Here is a 25712-nt window from a genome sequence, read left to right as displayed (position 1 = left end):
TGAGGTTCGTAAATTAATCCCTTTTCCAAGTAATGTGGAGAAAAGCAAATAAACAAAAACTTAGAACAGTATAGTACGGGAACATTTCCTCAGGCCCGCAATGTTCATGCCAGACATTATGCCAAGTTAAACAAATCCCCTCTGCCTGCACATGATCCGTATCCCTTCATTCCCTGCATATCCATGCGCCTATCTATCTGTCTTTGATCGGACTTCACTGGACTTAATCTTGCACTAAACAGTATACACATTATTCCCTTTATCATGTATCTGTACATTGTGCCTGGCTCGATTGTAATCATGTATTGTCTTTCCGCTGACTGGTTAGCACGCAGCAAAAGCTTTTCACTGTACCTCGGTACACGTGACAATAAACTAATTTCAACTATCAAAAAACCTGTTAAACGCTACTATCTGTCTCCACCACCACCCCTGACAACATGTTCCTTGTATAAAAAAACCTGCCCCCCACACCTCCTTTAAAGTTTGCTTCTCTCACCTTAAAGGTATGGCCTATTGTCCTTGGCATTTCCACCTTGGGGAAAATGGTTCGTACTGTTTACTCCATCTATGCCTCTCGTAATTTTATACACTTCAATGTAATTCTTAATCGGGTCTCCTCTCAATCATTGATGTTCCAGAGAAAGAAAGTCCAAGTTTGTGCATCCTCTCTTTGTAGCGAATGCCCTCTAATCCAGGCAGCATTCTGGTGTAACTGCATGATTTACCTCACTCAAAACTACAGCAAAAGTAAAATCAATGGACAGAAGATAATGAGTAGTTAAAGGTTTATTTTCACTTTTTAAAAAGCTATATATTGTTTAGTTTAGATTAGTTTAGAGACACAGTGCGGAAACAGGCCCTTCGGCCCACCGTGTCCGCACCAACCGGCGATCCCCGCAAACTAACACTATCCTACACTCACTTGGGACAATTTACATTTATAGCAAACTAACCAACCTACTGCTGCTCCACCATCTTCTTGCCACAAGATGATTCTGTTGCCTTGTTAACATGTTCATAGTATTGGATAGCCCTATTCCATTTTACTCTCCCCCACATTCCCATCAACTCCCCTCAGATTCTACCACGCACCCACACATCGAATTGCTTGTATTTGGGATATAAGGAGCAACATGCGCAATAACAGGGACAATGTGCAAACTCCGCATAGACAGCACCCAAGGTCAGGATTGAACCCTGGACCCTGGCACTGTGAGCCGGTGGCTCCACCTGCCGTGCCACCGTGCCGGAAACACTTTTTGCTCGGGACTTTTTTTTAACTTCTATTCACCGATTCAATAAAAATAACAAGCTTTCTTGTAAGCACTTTTGAAGATTTCAGACTTTGCCGATAAGCATATCAACGAGATTGGGCAACTGTTTGTGTTCCAAATTGTCATGCACCACCAGATCTTTGGATGTAAATCCAAAACTGGGTGTTTTCTACAACAATCAAATTATCGTTCACTGTGCAAAGAAAATGCCTTTAAAAAAAAAACCAATATCCCTTTTATCTTAAGCCAGAAAGTACAAAGTATGATTTATACGCAGGATTGAAACAAATGTACTTATTTCTAAATAAAGTTAGTCAGGCGTAATTGACCTTCCCTTTTCCATGAGGTCAGATCAAACGATGCCACTTTCATGTGGTTCATTCCCCTCCTTGACTTTACAAGCGCCTTCCTGCCACAAGATGATTCTGTTGCCTTGTTAACATGTTCATAGTATTGGATAGCACATTCCAACTACCCACTACCACTTTATAAATACCTTGGGTAGCCCAAGTATAACACAAACTGACATCTATAGCACTGCCAGCGTAGATTTTCGTGGGCATTGACATTATTCAGTACAGTGCAGTGCACCTGAGCATTTTAATTTTTCATTTTGCTTGATTAATTAAAATGTAGAGGGTGGAAACAGGCCCTTCAGCCCACTGAGTCCTCGTTGACCAACGATCACGCATTCGCGCCAGGGTCTGTTTCCGTGCTGTATGACGCTATGACTATATCAATGCAAAAGTACACGAATCAAAGACTAATAGAAAAATGGCGTCATTATAAAGTATACAAGCTCATAAATGGCTGTGAATATGGCCAAATTGATGATGATATTTATCCATGGGATTCTAGCACTGCCATGATAGGATGTACTCACTGCAAATACATAGAGCACATGTCAAATGGGAGTGGAATGCTTTATTAAGAGCAAACTATTTGTCCAAATTCCAAAAGACACATCAAATTGCATCCCCTATAACTCAGTGGTGATTCTGTTTGCTTCCTCAGTAGTAGTAGTAGTTGGAAAAGATCAACAAACACAGCCAAGGGAGATATCTATTCAACACAGTGCTTCATTTCATGCTGTTGTCTTTCAGCTTATGTACAGAATTTCACAGTGCTTTTTTTCCTCCAAAAGTAAACTTTATTCAGAATTTAAAAAAATATATAAAACAAAATCTATGCAAAAACTCTTAATTGATTCTCAGTGTCTATACATTTAATAGTGTCATAGTCAGTAGTGTTTGCACCTATCTGTACATGAAACACCCTTGCCACTCACGTGGCCCCCCGGGGTGATATCCCTTCCCTTGTGTGAGGGGTGTCCCCACCGGACTCTGCCCCTCAATGTCCAGCAGCGGAAGGACCCTAGACTGTGGTCCTCCCCGACAGAGCCTTGGTGTTGGCTGCACCGAGCTTCAGTGCGCACCCTCAGCACGTACTCCTGCAGTCTGGAGCGGGCCAGTCGGCAACATTCCCTGAAGGACAGCTCACTGTGAAGAGACCAACATGTTTCAGGCAGACCAAACAGTGCCTTTCTCTGAGTTGATGGTCTTTCAGGCATTTCACAGCATTAGCTAGCCATGACAGGAAGTTTAAAAAAGGGCCATCTTTGTACACCAGTGATCATTGCATCGTCCACATCTCCTCCTGAGGAAGGACAAGGAATTCACATGGACACGGTAAGAAGGGTGTTTATTCAACACTGATATTTGAGAATGAATCTCACATATGCCCGAAAAGTATAAAAACGTTGACAAAATACCGAGAGGCTTTCTGATTAGGCTATTGTTCGTGATTGTTTCACTCGATGGTTGTGTAAGTAGATTGTTGTCACAGCTGCTGTTAATGCCTGAATGACAGACACAAGCTCATAGTTATCTGAACTATTTTCAAAAAAACACCTGAACTCAACGGCAGGTGCCTGATGTTTGGTTATCTGATTTTGCATTGGCCATTTAAACTCAATGTCCATGCTAATGGCAGTGGGATGGAAACATCCAACATTTCAACACCAAACAAGGCCACCACCTCTCACTGCAAGTTGGGACAAGGTGCAGAACGTAATTGAATTCACTTTGCAGTTGAGGTGATTCTTTGAATGTGGATACGGAATAACACACACTTGTCAGCTTATTAAAATATCAAAGAACGACCCTCAAACTGGTCACATTTTCTCTGAATAAGTGTCATCACCTGGGACGATGGGTGAGAGGGCTAGGAGTTTACAAAGAACATAAAAAAATATAAGTGGCCCAGTGGTAAAGTTGCTACCTTACAGTGCCAGAGACCCTGGTTCGATCCAGACTGTGGGTGCTGTATGTACGGAGTTTGTACGTTCTCCCTATGACTGCGTGTGTTTTCTCCGGGTGCTCCGGTTTCCTCCCACACTCCAAAGACGTACAGGCTTGTAGGTTAATTTGCATTGTTAAGTTCTTAAATTGTCCCTGGTGTGTAGGATAGTGCTAGTGTACAGGGTGATTGCTGGTCGGCGTGGACTCAGTGGGCCGAAGGGCTTTTTTCCTCGCTGTACCTCCAAAGTTAAAGTAAAGTCAAAATAGAAGCTGAAACAATCCATTCAGACCCTCTTGCTTGCTCAACCATGTAATAAGCTCAAGATGGATCCCACCACCTCTTTCTTCAACTGACATAGAATGTAGAACAGCACATGAACAGGCCCTATGGCCCATGATGTCTGTGCCAAACATGATGCCAAGAACATCTCTCATTTGAGTGCACATAATCCATATCCCTCCATTCCATGCACATCCATATGCCTTTCCAAAAGGCTATTAAATGCCGCTATTGTATCTGAGGCAAATGTTACAGGCACTCACCACCCTCTGTGGAAAAAACCTGCCCTTTATACTATGTCCCTCTCACCTTAAAGCTATGCCATCTAGTACTTGATTTTTCCATCCTGGGAAAATGGTTCTGACTGTTTACCCTATCTGTGCCTCTCATCATTTCCATATACTCCTATCAGGACTCCCCCAACCTCAGGTGTTCCAGAGAGAACAATCCAGGTCTATCCAACCCTGTAGCTAATACCCCCTAATCCAGGCATCAGTCTGGTAAACCTCCCGAACAATACATCTCAATTCCTTTTACTGTCCAAAATCTATTGATTTAGGTCACAAGTGATAGGAGTAGAATTAGGCCATTTGGCCCATCAAGTCTGCTCTGCCATTCAATCATGGCTGATCTATCTCTCCCTCCTAACCCCATTCTCCTGCCTTCTCCCCATAACCCGACACATGTTTGATTTCTGTTTTGATTGCGCTTATTGACGAATGCCAAAGATTTACTACCCTCTGTATGAAGGCATTTCTTCTCATCTCAGTCCTGAATGGTCAATCCCCTGTTCTGAGACTGTTCCCAGGCATCCACATAGAACAAACCATTACTGTGTAGGAAGGAACTACAGATAGACACAAAATGCTGGAGTAACTTCAGTCTGAAGAAGGGTCTCGACCAGAAAAGTCACCCATTCCTTCTCTCCAGAGATGCTGCCTGTCCCGCTGAGTTACTCCAGCTTTTTCTGTCTATCTTCCGAACAAACCGTTACAATCGATCACTTGATATACAGTAGGACGTCTAAAACGATTTATTAATACGCCATAGGCAAGTTGGGACCCAGTGAGGGAGGCTGTGAAGGGGGACTCAGTGGGGTGGGGGGGGGGGGGGGGAGGGGGTAGGGGCACCAAGAATGAAGGGGGACCCGGCAGGGCTGGGGGGGGGGGGGTAGATGATGGGGGTTGGTCTGCTGGTCTGCTGTCACATGCAGCAGCAGACAGTAGGTACGACTGCTTGGTGAACCTTTGTTGCTTTGTCGGCACCAAAACCTGGCGACACTTGTGTACTGCCTAGGTGAGGTCTGCTATATGGTTTTACCAGGCTGCCTGCAAAACAAAGCATTTCACTGTACTGAGGTACATGTGACAATGAGCATCATTGACTTGATTCATTGAATTGAATCGTTGAAGTTTGTTTATTGAATTTTATTTTAAATCAATTCTTGATTTCATGTACGATCGTAAATATACTTTGTCCTCTGCATCCAATAAACAGCTGCCAACCCTTGATAAGGATAGGGTAGACAGTCAGAACCTTTTCCCCCCTCTCAGCTTAAAGCTGTGCTGTCTCTTCTTTCAAAGCCTAGAGAGGATAGCTTTAAGATGAGAGGTACCTGGAGGTATCGGAGCCAAACACAGGCAGGTAGGACTAATGTAGCTGGGACATGTTGGCCGATGTGGGCAAGTTTGGCCGAAGGGCCTGTTTCCACTCTGTGTGACATTGATTGGTTGATACAAATTGCAGTTACCAAATTATAACTATTTTGCTTATAGTTAAATAATCTATGAAAAGTATGCATGAGATGGGGGCTAGTGGAATCAAGGGATATGGGGAGATGTTGGGCACAGGTTACTGATCAGCCATGGCAGTGCTGGCTCAAAGGGGCCAAATGGCCTCCTCCTGCACCTATTTTCTATGTCTCTATGTTTCTATGAGATGTGGATCTGCATTGGCAGAATGTGAATAAGAAGTTTTAAGAGCTTTTGAAAACTGGCTCTTTTCCCTTAAGTTTTTCTCGCGTGCAAAACTGCACATGGGATTGAAAAGCATTTTTGTACGTATTGAATCCTCCTCGATTTATTTGAAGAGTACAATTAAATTGTCAAATTTACCATTAATTCAAACTTGGAAATGAAAATATGAAACAATGCTGTCAGAACTCACATTCCCTGCGAGCTTCTGAATCATGTTCAGTAAAAAGCTTTTTGATGTCACACATGCTTTGAAGTTCGGCTGCTTTAGCATCGTGGAATTCAAAGCCTCCCTTGTTGGAATTCTCCTTTACATTTCAAAGCAAATAGTGACCTCTCAACTTCATGAAGAGAAACTGGAAGATGAAGTGTGTGCTATCGGCAATTGTCGGGCAATGTCTATTCAAAGTAAACATACTCTAACTTGAAAAGAGATACAATTCATCCATCCCTTTTAAAAATTATTTCAGAAAAGATAACATTTATTTGAAAAATCTGACGATGCATGCACAGATTAAAAGCAGGACATCAATCAACAGTTGACTGTTAACCCATGGTTAGTCAAAGAAGCGTAGGAAGGAACTGCAGATGCTGGTTTGAACCGAAGATAGCCACAAAAAACTGGAGTAACTCAGCGGGTCAGACAGCTTCTCTGGAGAAAATGAATACGTGACGTTTCGAGTCGAGGGTCAGAGGAAGGGTCTCGACCCGAAATATCACCTATTCCTTTTCTCCAGAGGTGCTGTCTGACCCGTTGAGATACTCCAGCTTTTTGTGTCGATCTTCGGTTAGTTAAAGGGCGTCATTGCATAATGGAGGGGCAAGGATCTGTGGATGCTGGAGTCTTGAGTAAAACACAAAGTGTTGGAGTAACTCAGGCAGCATCTGTGGACAGCCATGGACAGGCGACATGTCAGGTCAGGTCAGAGAAGGATCCCGACCCAAAACAATGTCTATCCATTCCTGACAAAGATGCTGCCTGACCCGCTGAGTTACTCCAGCACTTTGCGTTTTACTTCAGCGCATAATGCTGTGATGAACCAGATTGGTTTCCCTTTGGTAAGTTGGGGTGTTCATATATCACAGGTGAGAGACTCGTACCTATACTGAGTACCTATACCTATGGTGTGTGAAATTAAGAACACCACTCAAGAATTCTGTCAGCAGGTTGAAGACACCTGTGGAAGCATGCAAGTAATGAAGTTGGCATTCCCCCCTCACCCCCTCCTCGATTTAGTCATAGAGTCATACAGCGTGGAAACAGGCCCTTTGGCCCAACTTGCCCACACCCACTAACATGCCCCATCTAGACTAGCCCCACCTATCTGCGTGTAGCCCATATTCCTCTAAACCTGTCCTATCCATGTACTTGTCCAAATGCTTCTTAAGCATTGTGATAGTACCTGCCTCAACTACTTCATTCCATACACCCATCACCCTCTGTGTGAAAAAGCTACCCTTCACATATACACACACAGACAAATAAACACACACACACACACACACACACACACACACACACACACACACACACACACACACACACACACACACACACACACACACACACACACACACACATATACACACACACACATATATACACACACACACATATATACACACACACACACACAAACACATATATACATATACTGAACATACTGTATTTTCTGTTGTGCTGCTGCAAGAAAGAATTTCATTGTTCTGTCTGGGACATATGACAATAAAACACTCTTGACCCTTGAACTTTAGCAGATTGCCCCGGTCTCGGGATTGGAAAACTGTCCATTGAAACGGTGCTGACCTGATGCATGTACAGCTATCCCATTCAAATGAAAGTAGATAACGCCTGCTGAAGGAAAGGTAAGTAGAGGTTTTCATTTCATGTAATATGCTCGTTTGAAGGTTTCTAATTGCTTTTAAAAGTGTGTGAGTGTGTGCATGTGTGTGCTTTAACTGGACCCAACTGACCGCAACTATTTGTCAATTTCATTAATGCAGCCGGCTAATAATGTTGGGAGTGTCTTTTGATGTACTGAGCCTTGCCAAAGCCCTGGAAAACACATAGCCATGATTCAAGTTTTCCATGAGCAAGCTGCCAGCCTTCTTGCAGTCGTGGGAAATGTATCCCTGTATTTTATATTGCCAAAAAAGCGCAGTGTATATAATTTCCAACTGCTTCTGAATATCTGGAGAGTGGTTTTGCTATGAGTCCATTTTTAGGGGAGTTTTGTGGACAGGGTCAGTTTCTGCCAGGGCCTATATGCAACATAGAACTGAATAGCACAGGAACATGCCCTGTGAGTCATAAAGTAAGTGCCGAACATGATGTCAAGACTGACTCTGATTTGCCTGCACGTAATCCATATTCTTCCATTCCCTGTGTATCCATGAGCCCATATGAGAATTATCCCAGAGTTGATTGGGTTAATGTATGATGAGCGTTCAACGGCACTGGATCTGTACTCACTGGAGTTTAGAGGGATGGGAGAGGGAGGTCCTTATTGAAACTTACCGAATAGTAAAAGGCCTGGATAGAGTGGATGTTTCCACTAGTGGGAGAGTCTAGGAGCAGAGGGCACAGCCCCAGAATAAAAGGAAGTACCTGTAATCGGAGGTGAGGAGGAATTTCTTTAGTCAGAGAGTGGAAAATCTGTGGAATTCCTTGCCATTGACGGTTGTGAATGCCAAGTCATTGGTTATATTTAAGGCAGAGATTGAAAGATTTTTGATTAATATAGGTGTCAAGGTTTGTGGAGAGAAGGCAGGAGAATGGGGCTGAGAGGGAAGATAGATCAGCCATGATTGACTGGCAGATTAGTCTGGAAGAGCCAAATAGCCTAATTCTGCTCCAACAACATATGGACATGAACTATCCAAGAGTGTCTCAATTGCAACTATCATATCTATTAAATATCTCAACTATATTTGCATAGGAAGGAACTGCAGATGCTGGACACCAAAGATAGACACAAAATGCTGGAGTAACTCAGCGGGACAGGCAGCATCTCTGGGGATAAGGAATGCGTGACGTTTCGGGTCGAGACCCTTCTTCAAGGGGAGAGGAAAACGAGATATGGAAGGGTACAAAAAACGTAATGTATGAAAAGAACAGATCAAAGTAAACGATGATCAAGGAAATGTACAACGGTTCATTGTTGGATGAGGAGAAGATAATAACAATGGACAATAGACAATAAACAATGGACAATAGACAATAGGTGCAGGAGTAGGCCATTCAGCCCTTCGAGTCAGCACTACCATTCAATGTGATCATGGCTGATCATTCTCAATCAGTACCCTGTTCCTCCCTTCTCCCATACCACCCTGACACTGCTATCTTTAAGAGCTCTCTCTAGCTCTCTCTTGAAAACATCCAGAGAATTGGCCCCCACTGCCTTCTGAGGCAGAGAATTCCACAGATTTACAACTCTCTGACTGAAATTTTTTTTCCTCATCTCCGTTCTAAATGGCCTACCCCTTATTCTTAAACTGTGGCCCCTGGTTCTGGACTTCCCCCAACATTGGGAACATGTTTCCTCCCTCTACTGTGTCCAAACCCTTAATAATCTTATATGTTTCAATAAGATCCCCTCTCATCCTCCTAAATTCCAGCATATACAAGCCTAGTTGCTCCAGTCTTTCAACATACGACAGTCTTGCCATTCCGGGAATTAACCTAGTGAACCTACGCTGCACGCCCTCAATAGCAAGAATATCCTTCCTCAAATTTGGAGACCAAAACTGCACACAGTACTCCAGGTGCGGTCTCACTAGGGCCTTGTACAACTGCAGAAGGACCTCTTTGCTCCTATACTCAACTCCTCTTGTTATGAAGCCAACATTCCATTGGCTTTCTTCACTGCCTGCTGTACCTGCATGCTTCCTTTCAGTGACTGATGCACTAGGACACCCAGATCTCGTTGTACATCCCCTTTTCCAAACTTGACACCATTCAGTTAATAATCTGCCTTCCTATTCTTTCCACCAAAGTGGATAACCACACATTTATCCACATTAAACTGCATCTGCCATGCATCTGCCCACTCATACAACATAACAAGGCATACAAACAGTAAAATTAATTTGGAGGACAGTAAAACTAGTAAGAGAACTAGGATGGGGGATGGATTGAGAGAAAGGGAAAGTAAGTTAGAGAAATCAATAGTTTCGCTGGGTTGTAAGCTGCCCAAGCGAAATATGAGATGTTGTTCCTCCAATTTGTGTTTGGCCTCACTCTGACAGAGGAGGAGGCCCAGGACAGATATTTGTATCTGAAGAAGTGTTCCGACCCAAATTGTCGCTTATCCATTCCTTCCACAGATGCTGCTCGACCCACTGAGTTACTCCAAAACATTGTGTTTTGCTCAATTACATCTGTGTTGCGTTCTAGGGTGTCAAGATGGCCGCTCAAGTTGAGGGTATGATGTGGGAGTGGGCAATGGACAAGATATTACCAGAGTGCGTACCTTGGCACTTCAAACTGCAATCAGGAAGCTTGAACTGTTTGCCTTTTACAGAATGTACCTTGAAAAGAGATGTACCATCAACCAGAGTCGGGAGCAGGTGGGTGAGTACATTTGATCTCACAGTGAGCTACTGAATGGGTTACATGTTCAATCCATTCAAAATAAAGTTCATTAAAAAAATTTGAAGAACTGATGAATGCCCAGGAATGAAGATTATAAAAAGTCGTGGACACTGTCCAGTCCATCACGGGTACTGACCTCCTCGTTATCGAAGAAGGGTCTGAAGAAGGGTCTCAACCCGAGACGTCACCCATTCCTTCTCTCCTGAGATGCTGCCTGACCTGCTGAGTTACTCTAGCATTTTGTGAAATAAATACCTTCGATTTGTACCAGCATCTGCAGTTATTTTCTTACACTCCCCGTTATTGAAGGGAGCTATAGGAGGTGCTGCTCAAAAATGCACCCAGTGTCACCAAGGACCCACATCACCCTGGCCATACTCTAATTTCACCCCTAATTTCATCAGGAAAAGGGTGTAGGCATCTGAAAACAGTGACTTCCTGGTTCAGGAACAGCTTCTTCCTACCATCCTCCAGGCTATTGAACATGACAAACACCGACTAAACTTCAAACCACGAAAATAGACACAAAATTCTGGATGAACTCAGTAGGACAGGCAGCATCTCTGGATAGAAGGAACGGGTGGCGTTTCAGGTCGAGACCCTTCTTCAGACCGAGAGTCAGGGGAGAGGGAGACATTGAGCTACGGAAGGGTAAGGTGTGAAAACAAGACATCAAAGGGGACGAAATTCAAGGAAAATAGACAATTGTTACCTAGAGGAAGGTGACAACTTCAAACTATGATCTGTCTTGGTTGCACGAGGGACATTTGGCTTTTGTTTTGATTTGCACTATATTGGGTTTTTTTATTTATTGAGCATTTTGCTGTTGTTTATTATGTTGTCTATTGAGTGATGTGCCTACATACCTGTTGTGCTGCTGTAAGAGTCTCATTCTTCTGTATTGGCACATGTGAAAATTAAAGACTCTTGGCAGAAACTAATCAGCTTCTCCAGATACTTGAGGTCAGTTTTACCTGAATAATCCATTGAGTTAAATAACATTTATGCAAGTTAAATTCCCCACTGGTTCTGTAACAATGCAGCTACCAGACTTTTTTGACAAGGGAATTACTTAATCATTTCTATTCTGCCAGAGAACAACATCGTTATGATACTTAGGTTCAATTTTTTAGGTAAACTATTGGCCTGGAATGAGCTTACATCTGTCAGACTGTTCTCCCTAATTTGTTGAAGCAAAGAGAAACACATGGCAATAAACTACAGCTGCCTGGCAGGTGTGCAGTGTTTGAGGACTGGGATAGAGTTGGGTAGGACTGGGTGTGGCGTTTAGTGTACGAACGTTCACCCAAGTGTCCTGACACATGGGATCCTGGTGTGGTGTGGCAACAGTACTGTGGCTGACAAGAAGGCTCTGCAGAGAGTCATCAACATAGCCCAGTACATCACCAACACACATCTGCCTGCCCTGGAAGACATCTGTAGCTCCCGTTGCTTGCGGAAGGCATCCTGCATCCGAAAGGACCCGTCTCACCCCGCCCATCACTTGTTTGTCCTTTTGCCCTCAGGAAGGTGCTATAGGTCCATCAAAGCGCACACCACAAGACTAACAAACAGTTTCTACCCTAAGGCCATCACCACACTGAACTCTGCACTGAAAGCACAACCCCCATAGACAATATTTATACTGTACAATACCTACCTCTGTGCAATACTGATATATTCATTTATAATATATATCTTTAATATGTACAAGCTCCATAGTCAGGATCAAACTTTTTTTTCAATCTTTTACCTCTACGGAGATGCGATTTTTTCCGCATCGTATCTCCGTCCCAACTGTGGCTGAACATTGCGGAGTTGGCGGCCTTTCCTGGAGACCGGCCCGGCGCTCCAAACCGTGGGAGTCTGCGGGACTTTAACATGGCGGACCTTTGCCGGGGATCGAAGTTCCAACCTGTGGACTTTAACATCGTGAAGCCCGCGGTCTCTGGTAAGAAGAGGCCGACTCGGGAGCTCCATGCCGCGGAGAGAGTTTCAACCGCCCCGACGCGGGAGTTTCGATCACCTTGATCGATCGTCGGCTGCGGGCACTTTGATCGCCCCATCTGCGGACGGTTTGACTGCCTCGACCGCGGGAGAACAAAGAGGAAGAAGATTGAACTTTATTGCCTTCCATCACAGTGAGGAATATGGAATCCACTGTGATGGATGTTTATGTTAACTTTTATGTGGTTGCGTGTCTTGTTGCTTTTCACTTAGTATGGCAACTAAAATTTCACTGTACCTTAACTGGTACATGTGACAATAAACTGACCTTGAGACCTGGAGAACAATACTGCTCTATTGTGATCAACATTCATTTTGCGGCCAATGTAGCCTTCAATGAGTTGTGAGATTAGTACATCTTACTACAGTCAAGTGGCTGTTTTGTTTCCACCATCTAATGTCATCCCCCTTTCACTTACAGGTAATGACTCATTTTGGAGTGTGGCTCCAAGCGAGGGAGTCATCGTCTGAGACTTCATACAGCTGCCGTATTCCGTGCATGACTCTGGACGTTAAGCAATGATAGGTAAGTTTAACATGAGGCATCCCACCCAACTGTGTGATCTGCCCTTGGACGTCTAGACTGACAATGGCCAGGAACAGAGCCTACTTCATGCAGGAAATATTCTATTTCATTCTGGGAAGAATCAGCCAACTCGACAGAGACCACTCTTTCAATCTGTTCTATGAAATAGCAGGCTTTCAATTCCAACAAGTGCCGATCACAGCTTCCAAGTTATACTTCTTAACTTTTAATTGAGTATGATCGGGTGCCACAGTGGCACAGTGGTAGAGTTGCACCAGAGACCCGGGTTGAGACCTAACTATCTGTACAGATTTGTACGTTCTCCCTGTGTGCTCGTACACAGGGAGAACGTGTGCTCCCTGGGTGCTCCGGTTTTCTCCCACACTCCAAAGATGTGCAGGTTTGTAAGTTAATTTGGCTTTGGTAATAATTGTAAATTGTCCCTAGTGCGTAGGATAGTGCGAGTGTACGGGGATCACTGGTCAGCGCAGACTCAGTGGGCCGAAGTGCTCTTAAAGATAGCGGAGTCAGGGGGTATGGGGAGAAGGCAGGAACGGGGTACGGATTGTGAATGATCAGCCATGATCACATTGAATGGCGGTGCTGGCTCGAAGGGCCAAATGGCCTACTCCTGCACCTATTGTCTATTGTCTATTGAAGGGCCTGTTTCTGTGCTATATCTCTAACCTAAAACTAAACAAAAAAACTATAATGAATCTTTTGAATGTGACCTACAGCTTTTTCCCATCAACCATCGAGCTCTTGAACACTAACCAAATGATGAACTACAAACTTTCCTACTTGCACTAAGGACTTTTTGCAATAATGCTGGTATTTTTCAATTTATTGATGTCTTTGTTTATTATGTAATCTATAAGCACTGTGCTTACATGCCTGTAATGCTTGGTTTAGTTTAGTTTAGAGATACAGCACGGAATCAGGCTCTTTGACCCACCAAGTCCGCATCGGCCAACAATCACCCATACACTATTCCTATCCAACACACTCGGGAAAATTTACACAAGCCAGTTAACCTTCAAATCTGCATGTCTTTGGAATATGGGAGGAAACCGGAGTACCCAGGGAAAACCCATGCAGTCACAGGGAAAACATACAAACTTCGCACAGCCAGCAAGCACCCTTAGTCAGGATCGAACTCGGGTCTCTGGCGATGTAAGGCAATAACTCTACCCTTGCACGATTGTGCCACCCTTGCTATTGCAAGCAAGTATTTCATTGTTCCATTTTCAGTACATTTGACAAATAAACACTCTTGATTCTCAAGCAGTTCAGCAACGGGTCGCATTAAATAGAAAGCTAAAACTGAATAGCGTATTAAAGTCTGCAAATATTAAATACTTTCAATGAAGCATTTTCTGCTGTGTCCATTCGGAAAATAGCTTTGATTCCACAATGAATGCTTGGATAGTTTGTTTTTGGCAATTTTGGTGAAGGCATTGGGTAGCATTTCCGGTTTAAGATTGTAAAACAAATTGTACAAACTTAACCCATCCGCTTGAAGGGGCAAGATCCTAAAAGATTAATCACGTAGAATGTGTTTCCGAGCTCTGGGATAGATTTGAAAGGTATAGATTCTCTAGCATAAAGCTGGGAAAATCCCGACACATTGGTTTTGACCATGAATTCCACTTGGAAGCCATCTGTGGAATGCAGCGAGGACTGTGCCTGAAATAGCCACTCCGCTCACCCAAGACTTATAAATGGGGCCATAATTTGAATTGAATACAAACATTGATTGTTTTTGCTGGAGCATTGGAGGCTGAGGGGAGATCTCTTAGGGGGGACCTGATAGAAGTATATAAAATAATCAGTGGCATAGATAGGGAAAACCATTTTTCCCCAGGGTGGAGATATCAAAGTGCACACCTTTAAAGTGAGGGGGTCAAAGTTTAAAGGAGATGAGTGGGGAAGATACAAAAGCAGCCTTCTTAAGATATTTTTGGATAGACATGGACATTGCAGGGAATGGTGGAATATGGATCAAGCACAGGCAGATAGATTGGTTTCACTTGGCATCATCTTCAACATAGATAATGTGGGCCAAAGGGCCTGTTTCTGTGACACACAGTTCTACATCTAGAAGCTGAGAGATAATTACCTCCAAATTTGAGGAAGGATATTCTTGCTATTGAGGACGTGCAGCGTAGGTTTACTTGGTTAATTCCCGGAATGGCGAGACTATCATATGTTGAAAGACTGGAGCGACTAGGCTTGTATACACTGGAATTTAGAAGGATGAGAGGAGATCTTATCGAAACGTATAAGATTATTAAGGGGTTGGACACGTTAGAGGCAGGAAATATGTTCCCAATGTTGGGGGAGTCCAGAACAAGGGGCCACAGTTTAAGAATAAGGGGTAGGCCATTTAGAACTGAGATGAGGAAAAACTTTTTGAGTCAGAGAGTTGTGAATCTGTGGAATTCTCTGCCTCAGAAGGCAGTGGAGGCCAATTCTCTGAATGCATTCAAGAGAGAGCTAGTTAGAGCTCTTAAAGATAGTGGAGTCAGGGGGTATGGGGAGAAGGCAGGAACGGGGTACTAATTGAGAATGATCAGCCATGATCATATTGAATGGCGGTGCTGGCTCGAAGGGCCGAATGGCCTCCTCCTGCACCTATTGTCTATTGTCTATTGTCTACCTGGGAGCAAATGTGTAGGAAAGAACTGCAGATGCTGGTTTAAATCGAAGGTAGACACAAAATGCTCAAGTAACTCAGCGGGACAGGCAGCATCTCTGGAGAGAAGAAAGAATTACCTGGGAGCAGGTTACTTTCAGGCCTGCCAACCACAAGCAACCTAACCTGACCTCTTCTATTTGAATGTGGAGGAAGGAACTGCAGATGCTGGTTTATACCGAAGATAGACACAAAAAGCTGGAGTAACTCAGCGGGACAGGCAGCATCGCTGGGGAGAAAGAATGGGTAAGTTTCGGGGCAAGAGCCTTCTTTGGACAGAGTATCTAAATGTATTAGTTTCAGAAATCCTTTTATAATCCAAACAGAATATCTATCCCAATATCCCTCATGGGTATATATTAGGTTATTTAAACTATTGAGAAAGAATAAGAGACACAAATTGCGGAAGTAACTCAGCGGTCAGGCAACATCTTTGGAGAACCTAGATGGGTGACGTTTCGGGATCTCGCGTAACAAAACTATTCATGTTCTCCAGAGATGCTACCTGACATACTGAGTTACTCCAGCACATTGTGTCTTTTTTAAAAAAAAAACAGCATCTGCAGTTCTTTGTTTATTCATGGGGATGGAACTTTGACGTGCCCAGGAAGAACAGTAAGTCAATAGAGTGATTGATCAGCACATCCCCAGTCTCAGTGTTAGGACTCTACTTGAAATGGATCGTTTAACTGTGGGCAACAAGTGAGAATCCCAACGCTACTTTCCATTTAGGGTTGAATGGATTAACTTCAATTCCTACAGTGACCCATCGCAGAGGTAGGGTGGAAGATGGAAGGCGAACCATTGTTTATTGTAATACATAATAATCTTGGCTTTTGGATAGGTATATGGATATGCATGGAATGGAGGAATATGGATCATGCTCAGGTAGATAAGTGATGGTCTGAAGAAGGGTCTCTACCCGAAATGTCACCTGTCTATTTTCTCCAGGGATGCAGCCTGACCTGTTGAGTTACTCCAGCATTTTGTGTCTATCTTTGGTCTTCTGCAGGTCCTTTTTATCACATAATAGATAAGAGATGGGGGTTAAGGTGAGAGGGGAAAAGATTTAATAGGAACATGAGGGCTACCTTTTTCACATAAAGGGTGGTAGGTATATGGAACAAGCTGCCAGAGGAGGTAATTGTGGCAGTTACTATCACAACGTTTAAGAAACATTTCGACAGGTACATGGATAGGGCAGGTTTAGAGGGATATGGGGCAAACACAGACAGGTGGGACAAGTGTCGATGGGTCATGTGGTTGGCGTGAGTAAATTGGGCCAGAGGGCCTTTTTCCACACTGTATGAAGATGGCTCTACCTAGGAGATAGTCTTGGCATCATGTTTAGCACAGACATTGTGGGCCAAAGGGCCTGTTCTTATGCTGTACCGTTCCATGTTCTATGTAATCCTGTGAAACTAGGAACATTTTGCTCAGAAATCCATCCCACTAAACACACAATATGGTCACAGTACAAACAGAAATAACTGAAGGGATTGGTGAAGCAGCTTAGGATTTGATGCACGCATTTTGAACACTTATTATTACTGACTGGGAATGGATTTGGAGACAATTACCTGCTGCTTTTCTCTGGTTATTAAACTTTGATCAGCTGTAGTTGCTTAAAGCATTGGCTGATTCCATTGTCTGAAGTGGGCAGGTTGTTCGCACGTTTACAGGCCACCTGAGTGAGAGCTGTTGTTGGTGGTCTTGGAGGCTAACAAGATACATCCCTACCTCACTGCCAGTCTTCAACTACTGACTGCCTTTCTCACTTACAAGACAGTCTGGCCGTGAATTGTTTCAATAAGTTTTTCTGTAAATGGTTTAAGTTCAGTTCTGTGTGGGAAAGAACTGCAGATGCTGGTTTAAATCAAAGGTAGACACAAAATGCTGGAGTAACACAGCGGGACAGGCAGCATCTCTGGAGAGAAGGAATAGGTGTCTGAAGAAGGGTCTCGACCCGAAACGTCACCCATTCCTTCTCTCTAGAGATGCTGCCTGTCCCGCTGAGTTACTCCAGCATTTTGTGTCTGTTTAAGTTCAAATAAGTTTTCTTTCTCGCAGTTTGCAGCCCAGTGGTATGAACATCGACTTCTCCAACTTTAGATAGTTCCTCTGTCCCTCCCTTCCCCTCCTCCTTCCCAGATCTCCCTCTATCTTCCTGTCTCCACCTATATCCTTCCTTTGTCCCGCCCCCCTGACATCAGTCTGAAGAAGGGTCTCGACCCGAAACATCACCCATTCCTTCTCTCCCGAGATGCTGCCTGACCTGCTGAGTTACTCCAGCATTTTGTGAATAAATACCTTCGATTTGTACCAGCATCTGCAGTTATTTTCTTATACAATAAGTTTTCGTGCTGGGATTAGATGAAGGCAGGTGGAAAGAGGCTGATATGGAGTGTAAATCTCCCCTAAATAACCTACATCAGTTCTACACATTCCATATGATTTCCAGCGATCATAGGCAAAGTGAATTCTTATTTGGTCTTGTTGACTGATACATATCCCTGAAAGAGCTAATCCCCAAACTTAGCCTTTACATGGACAGTATATCATCTACATCAATACAGAGAAATGCCATTATAATACTCAAAATGTGCAGAGAGACAAACAGCAGACGACATAGAACCATACCTGTAGGGTCAAAGGGTCATGCAACACAGAAACAGACCATTCGGCCCAACTCACCCAATGCCCATTTAAGAGCCATTTGCCCGGGTTTGTTCAGCAACATCCTCCTAAATCTTCTCAACGGTCTTATTTTAGGTTGGGAGAAAATATGCGGAGAATATTTGGCTTTTTAAAGGAAAAAAATAAGCTGAGCAGGGTTTGTGCAATTACATATTTTCTTTTGTGTGAGGTTGAGCTCATCAAGCTGAGCAAACAGGCCGGCCGCCCGTTTGATCCCGACTGTTGTAACAGCTGTGAAGTTTAGACAAGCTGACTTAATAAGACATTGTTTCAGATTGCTTTTGTGTCTTTGGACTCAATGACATCTTTCCACAACATATGGAAATGTTTGTGAAATAGTCTCTTTATGCAACTTGCTTCCTGTATGCTTCAGTGAGGATATTAAAAGTAATTTATTGAAAGCCCTACAGTGGAAGGCTCTAATTTTTCAAAGAGTTCGCAATGCCCCTCAGGGTCAGGATAGTTCATAACACACCTTCGGATGATTTCAAATCAGCTTGGAATCAGACAAAGCTGCACTTCTTTAAAGCTTCCCCCTCGTGAAACTGGCTTTGAAGGCGATTTTCTACCATTCAAGCTTTGTTGTTGCAATGCTACACAATATCCATTTCCTACTGATGACATTTCTATCTTCCACCTAACACACAAATTAAACGCTGAGAGGATTAAATGAAGTTTGAAGTTTAAAGCTATACATTGCACAAAAACCAAAATCCTTGCTTTGAGCTCTCCTAATATATCCTCTCGCTTGCAGCAATCAAAAGCTGCAAACTCAGTATCTAACCCCTTCGAATTTGCAGTTTTCAAAGTAAAAAGGATTATTAGGAATGAATCAGAATTCTGGTGGTGTTGGAATACAAATAAGCTCTCCTTATGATTTCACGGTAGTTTGATTTGCCTTGTTTAGTTTAGAGATATAGCATGGAAATGAATCCTTTGGCCCACCGAGTCCATGCCAAACAGCGGTCACCAGTTCACTAGTTCTATCCCACACACTTGAGACAATTTGCAGAAACCAATGGACCTGCAAAGCTGAACGTCTTTGGAGTGTGGGAGGAAACCGGAGCACCCCGGGGGGGGGGAACCCACACAGTCACGGGGAGAACGTACAAACTCCGTACAGACAGCACCTGCAGTCAGGAACAAACCTGGGACTCTGGCTCTGTAAGGCAGCAGCTCGACCACTGTGCCACTGTGCAGCCCTTGTTTATTAGGAATGAATCGGTATTCTGGTGATAATGGAATACAAAATAAGCTCTGCTTATGATTTTGCAGTAGTTTGTTGTAGACTGATTAGTTTAGTTTAGGGATACAGTGTGAAAACGAACTCTTCAGCCCACTGAGGCCATGCTGGGGCAACTTGCAAAAGCCAGTTAACCCTACCAACCTGCACGCCTTTGGAATGTGGGATGAAACCGGAGCACCCGGGGAAAACCCACATGGTCACAGGGAGAGCGTACAAACTCAGTACAGCCAACACCTGTAGTCATAATTGATCCGGAGTCTCTGGCGCTGTAAGGCAGCAACTCTACCGCTGCACCACTGTCCTGCCCGGTAGTTTGGGTAATTGGTCTTTGCCAAAATGAATGATGAAAAGCTGGCAATATGCGGCAATGAAGTACAAATTTAAGGGTTAAATAGTGAAAGGGGACTGTGTAAACATTACCATGCAAGGCTTAATTAAAAATGTAACTGTTTCCTGTAGATTTCAATGCCACTTTTTAGGAAATAAAATTAGATAATTTGTGGGGTAATATACCATTTCGTCTTCCAATCACTCACTTCCCCTAAGCTTAAGAAATAACCTTGATGTTTTTTTCAGCTTGCTGGAGAGATGGGGTCTGAGGAAACAGATTTATTACTGAGGTGCTTCCTGATGGCAAACAGATGAGGACATAGAACTTGGGAACATTCACGTAATCTATATAGGCACATTTAAAGTCCTTTTATTCAACGTTTGTTCTTCTTGTGTCTGTTTTGTTATCTTTCATCTATTCTTCGCTGCCTTTTGTTCCCATGTTCTCTTCTTTCATTATTCGCTCTATTCTTTCATTCATTCCTTTTTATCCGGCTCACAGTTCTTTATTTGCCCGACCTCAGGATATCAGGAGGTTTGGTTACTTGATCTTGTAAGCAGGAGAATAGGCTCAATATTTGACGTCTCTGGCTGAGAACTGGAGAGTTGACACATTGAGAGGTTCACAATGGGACATGCCTTCACAAAGCACATGTATACATGTAAAAGGAAATTGGCTGCATTCACTAAGGCTTTTGACATTTGGATACGAAGATAAATGTGCTGTTTTCAACAACTAATGGAGAGAATGACTCAAAAAGCAATCAGTTTAGGACTTAGTCCTCACCAAATGATCTCATGCTTGTACATTATTTTGCTGTATTTCAAAGACGAAGAAAAACATGTTTGACCACAAACATTCAGGGGAGATTGTCAAATTCTGCCAAAAGCATCATTCATTTTTTGGGAGAACTTACACAAGGATCATTATATTGTTTGAGTGAGCTTGCTTTTATAAAAGTAACACCGAAGGAAACTATCATTGAATTTGCTCTCTGGATCAATTCCAGACCAATCCAAGCCCCACCTCAATTAAGGTAGACACAAAATGCTGGAGTAACTCAGCGGGACAGGCAGCATCTCTGGAGAGAAGGAATGGGTGACGTTTTGGGTCGAGACCCTTCTTCAGACTGAAGACCCGAAGACTCGACCTGGAACGTCACCCATTCCTTCTCTCCAGAGATGCTGCCTGTCCCGCTGAGTTACTCAAACATTTTGTGTCTACCTTCGATTTAAACCAGCATCTACAGTTCTTTCCTCCACCTCAATTAAGTTACTTTGGGCAGCACAGTGGCGCAACGCCAGAGACCTGGGTTTGATCCTGGCTATGGGTGCTGTCTGCACGGAGTTTGTATGTTCTACCTGTGACTGTATGGGTTTTCTCCAGGTGCTCTGGCTTCCTCCCACCTTCCAAAGCTCTGCAGGTTTGTAGGTTAATTGGCTTCTGTAAATAGTCTCTAATGTATAAGATAGTGTTAGTGAACGAGGTGATCGCTGGTTAGCGTAGACTCGGTGGGCCGAAGGGTCTCTTCTGCACTGCATCTCTGAAATCTAAAGTTTAAGGTCTTTAAATAGAAGAAAATGGAGCAATAACAATGTAAGTATAAAATGGGAGCTAATGTACGTACGATGAACTGTAAATTTCAAATAAACTAATGAAAGATTTTAGAAAAATTCTTTAATCTTTTTAACATGTCTTGTCTTCCTTACTGATTTTAATTAGCATTGAGATATGATTATGGGATTATGATTTGATGATCTAAAGTTTGAGCCGCTGGAAGTTTGCAAGCATGTGTTACAATGCTGTTGTGCAAGAGAACTGTCTGAATCACCTGCAGGTTGTAAAGTAATTTTTTAATGTGCAAACATGCAAGGAGTTGTGAACAAAAGTATTATGAATCCCAAGCCTCCAATGCAATGTATGGCACACACATAATTTCAAGCGTTGTGTAAGATGCACAGTGGCTCAGCTGGTAGAGCCACTGCCTCACAGCGCCAGAGACCCAGGTACAATCCTGACCTCTAGTGTTATCTGTGTTGAGTTTTCACGATCTCCCCTGTGACCGGGGTGGGTTTCCTTTAGGTGCTTCGATTTCATCCCATAGACGTGTGGGTTGGTAGGTTAATTGGCTTCTGTAAAGAAGGGTCTCGACCCGAAAAGTCACCCATTACCTTCTCTCCAGAGATGCCACCTGTCCCGCTGAGTTACTCCTGCTTTTTGTGTCTGACCCCTTTTGTGTAAGTTAGTAGACCCCCAGCACTCTTCCCTCTTCTCCCCTCTCCCATCAGGCAAGACATACAGAAGTTTGGAAACACATTCCTCCAGATTCAGGGACAGTTTCTTCCAAGCTGTTATCAAGCATCTGAACCATCCTATCTCCAACTAGAAAGTGGTCCTAACCTACAATCTACCTCTTTGGAGACCCTTGGGCTATCTTTTAGCAGACTTTACTGGACTTTATCTTGCACTGAACGTTATTCCCGTTATTCCCTTTATCATGTATCTGTACACTGTGGATGGCTCGATTGTAATCATGTATTGTCTTTCTGCTGACTGGTTAGCAAACGACAAATGCTTTTATCTGTACCTTGGTACACGCAAGAATAAACTAAACTAAACTAAATTAGTATAAATGGGTGGGTGATGGTCAGCGTGGATGTGATGGACCAAAGGGCCTGTGTCTCTTTATAACTAGGCTTAAGCTGAGGTGTGATCTTCTGCCATTGCAAGTTCTCTTAAAGTGGCAGTTCTTCTTGAGAACACTAAGGGCTGACCTCAAGTCTTAAGGGATAGCTCCACCTGTTCAATCAAGATGGTGCTGGAATGTGGCAACTCATGGCATGCTCTTCCCAGAGGAGGTTCGACCATCATTTGATCCAAGTGCTCTACTCTTTTAAACCATTTTTCAAATGTTCTACCTATTGTACTTGAGTTTGGCTTGATTGTATTTATGTATAGTATTATCTGACCTGTTTGGACAGCACGCAAAACAAAGCCTTGTCACTGTACCTCGGTGCACGTGACAATAACAAAACTAAACCTAAAGCGAAAACCTTAAAGTCGGGACTAGTAGGTTCAGACACCATTCATCTCTGACCATCATCCCACCATTGTGGTAATAGTGGTGAAGGGCATTAAATGATCCCATGCATCAAAAAAAGTAAAATGCCTTATCTACAACTTCAGAGGTGTCTGTGGTCTCAGAGAAGATTCCATACCACCGCACAGTGGCAGACTCACCAACAGTGATAAGGTTGGCGTCAAAGATGGAGCAGAGCACAACCATCTGCCCATCAAAACTGCCCTCACCTATATCCACCATTCACCTGCCAGGCTTTGTCCTGCCCCTGCCGTTTGTGAGAGATTTCTCCGCCCCCCCCCCCTCCCCCACCCTCAACCCCACAGGACTGACCGTTCTGCATCCAAAAGAGGAAAGTCAGGGGGGATGGTGTAAACACGACAGGGGTGAGGACTGGAATCAGAGGGGGCAGAGGGATGGGGGGAGGCCCTGGCAAGGTACTGGACGGAGATGATAAGGGTTGAGAGGAGACAGAGGTGTGAGAGGTTTTGTAAGGGTGGAGGGTAGGAGATGTAGCACGGTTGGAATAGGAGGAAGAGTTTTTCCATACTTTGCATTGTCTTCTGGCTTTCTTTGTCAAAGCACACAAATGTTAATGGCCCCACTGGTGAGGTACTTGAAAACAATGGCTACATATGAAAACATAGCTGGGTAAATGTAGGCAGTCCAGACAAAAGTGCAAGCATTTGTATAAAATATTAGTTATGGTGTGGGCAAGTTGGCTGAATGGGCCTGTATGACTCTATGCCTCTATATCCACACCACACATCCTCCACACCATGAAGGCTTGGCGGTCTTGCAACTAACGATGGATGTCACTCACCGAATCTATCAGCTAACTACACAGCACACGACAGTTCAAATGTTACAGAGGAGCAGAAACAAGTTTGCCTTGCTATCTTTGAACAAGTGCAGAAAGATGAGGAGAGATGATCTCATCTGGCTGCAGGCAGTCTGCCAGGACGTCCTTCACAGATTCCTCTCTGGAGTCAGTCTGCCTCATCTCCCCAATTGTCCCCTGGTGTTTCATCTAAAGAAACACGCTGTTCGATTCTGCTCCTGCCTTTGTCTGCTCTGTCAGCACGGTCACAGTGCTGCTACCTGCCTATCCGTCCACTGCCTGCAAGCGATGCATTGTGGCAGTGGCCATGATACGAATCTGATCAATGCCTTACCACACCTTTCTCCTGCTGATATAAAGGAGGCCAGCTTTTCATCTGTAGGAAGGAACTGCAGATGCCGGTTTAAACCGAAGATAGGCACAAAATGCTAGAGTAACTTAGTGGGACAGGCAGTGTCTCTGGAGAGAAGGAATGGGTGACGTTTCAGGTCGAGGCCCTTCTTCAGACTGACCTTCTTGACCCAAAACGTCACCCACTCCTTCTCTCCAGAGATGCTGCCTGTCCCGCTGAGTTACTCCAGCTTTTTGTGTCTATCTTTGCTGCTTTTCATCTGACAGTCTCTGCTTGAGTTCAACCTTTTTGTCTTTCTTTGCAATTAAGAATAAACCCAATTAAAAAAAAACATCAAGACGTACACAAAAGGACACAAAGTGCTGGAGTAACTCGAGAGGTCGGGCAGCATCTCTGGAGTACATGGATGGGTGACGTTTTTGGGTTGAGACCCTTCTTTAGACTGATAATAGGAGGTATGGGGGGGGGGTGGGGAGGAGCAGAGGAAAGCTGGGAAAGGGGGCAGGACAAAGTGTGGCAGGCAATAGGTCAGGTTTTTTTGATAAGCAGATGGTTGGAACAAAGGCCAGAGTTAAAAACAGGAGGTGTGAGACAGGTTTGAGGAGTTGTGGATTGTGAAGCCAGAGTGTATGGCAGGGTGTGGAGGGGAGACGTAGGTTAGAGTGCAGGTGGGAAACATGGAAGGGAAGGCTGGGGGAGGGAGGGTGTTAGAAGTTACCTCAAATTGGAGAAGTCAATCTTTATTCCTTTGGGTTGTATGCTGCCCAAGCAGAATATGAGGTGCTGTCCCTCCAGTTTGTGTGTGGCCACACTCTGGAAATGGAGGAGGTCCAGGCAGAAAAGGTCAGTGTGGGAAAGGGAAGAGGAGTTAAAATGGCTAGCAACTGGGAGATCCAGTAGGCCTTGATGGACTGAGTTCAAGTGCTCAGCCAAAGGGTCACTGAGTCTACACTGGCTCTTGCCAATTTACAGGAGGCCACATTGTGAACATCATGCACAGTAGATGAGGTAAGAGGAGGTACAAGTGAATCTCTTTCTCACCTGGAAGCATGGCTGGGGTCCCTGGACAGAGGCGAGGGAGGAGGTACAGGAACATCTTACAACTGGAATTACAATTCAACATTCAAATCTCCCCAAACTTGCCAAGTAGAGAATACTTCCTCCACTGTCAGAGTGAGGCCATATGCAAATTGGAGGAATGGCGCCTCATAGTTTGCTTGGGCAGCTTACAACCCAACGGTATGAACGATGATTTCTCTAATTTCATGTAACCCCTGCATTCCCTCTGTCTCTGTCCCTCCCCCGCCCTGGTTCCACTGTTTGCATCTATATAATCTGAAGAAGGGTCGCGACCCGGAACGTCACCTATTCTTTTTCTCCAGAAATGCTGCCTGACCCGCTGAGTTACTCCAGCTTTTTGTGTCTATAATCCATTGTTATCGTCTCTTTCACTATAATGGACCATTGTGGGCTCCACCTTTCATAGAAACATAGAAACATAGAAAATAGGTGCA

At 43.9% G+C, this 25712-nt stretch overlaps 1 protein-coding gene across 1 annotated transcript in view; it reads right to left on the bottom strand.

The window, feature by feature from the left end:
• LOC144605276 (leucine-rich repeat-containing G-protein coupled receptor 6-like) overlaps positions 1-25712 on the bottom strand; it is a 254009-nt gene that overhangs the window by 181747 nt on the left and 46550 nt on the right.

This window comes from Rhinoraja longicauda, chromosome 24 (genome assembly GCF_053455715.1).
Source record: "Rhinoraja longicauda isolate Sanriku21f chromosome 24, sRhiLon1.1, whole genome shotgun sequence".
In the NCBI taxonomy this organism is placed as follows: domain Eukaryota; kingdom Metazoa; phylum Chordata; class Chondrichthyes; order Rajiformes; family Arhynchobatidae; genus Rhinoraja; species Rhinoraja longicauda.
This window is presented reverse-complemented; position numbering and strand designations above follow the sequence as displayed.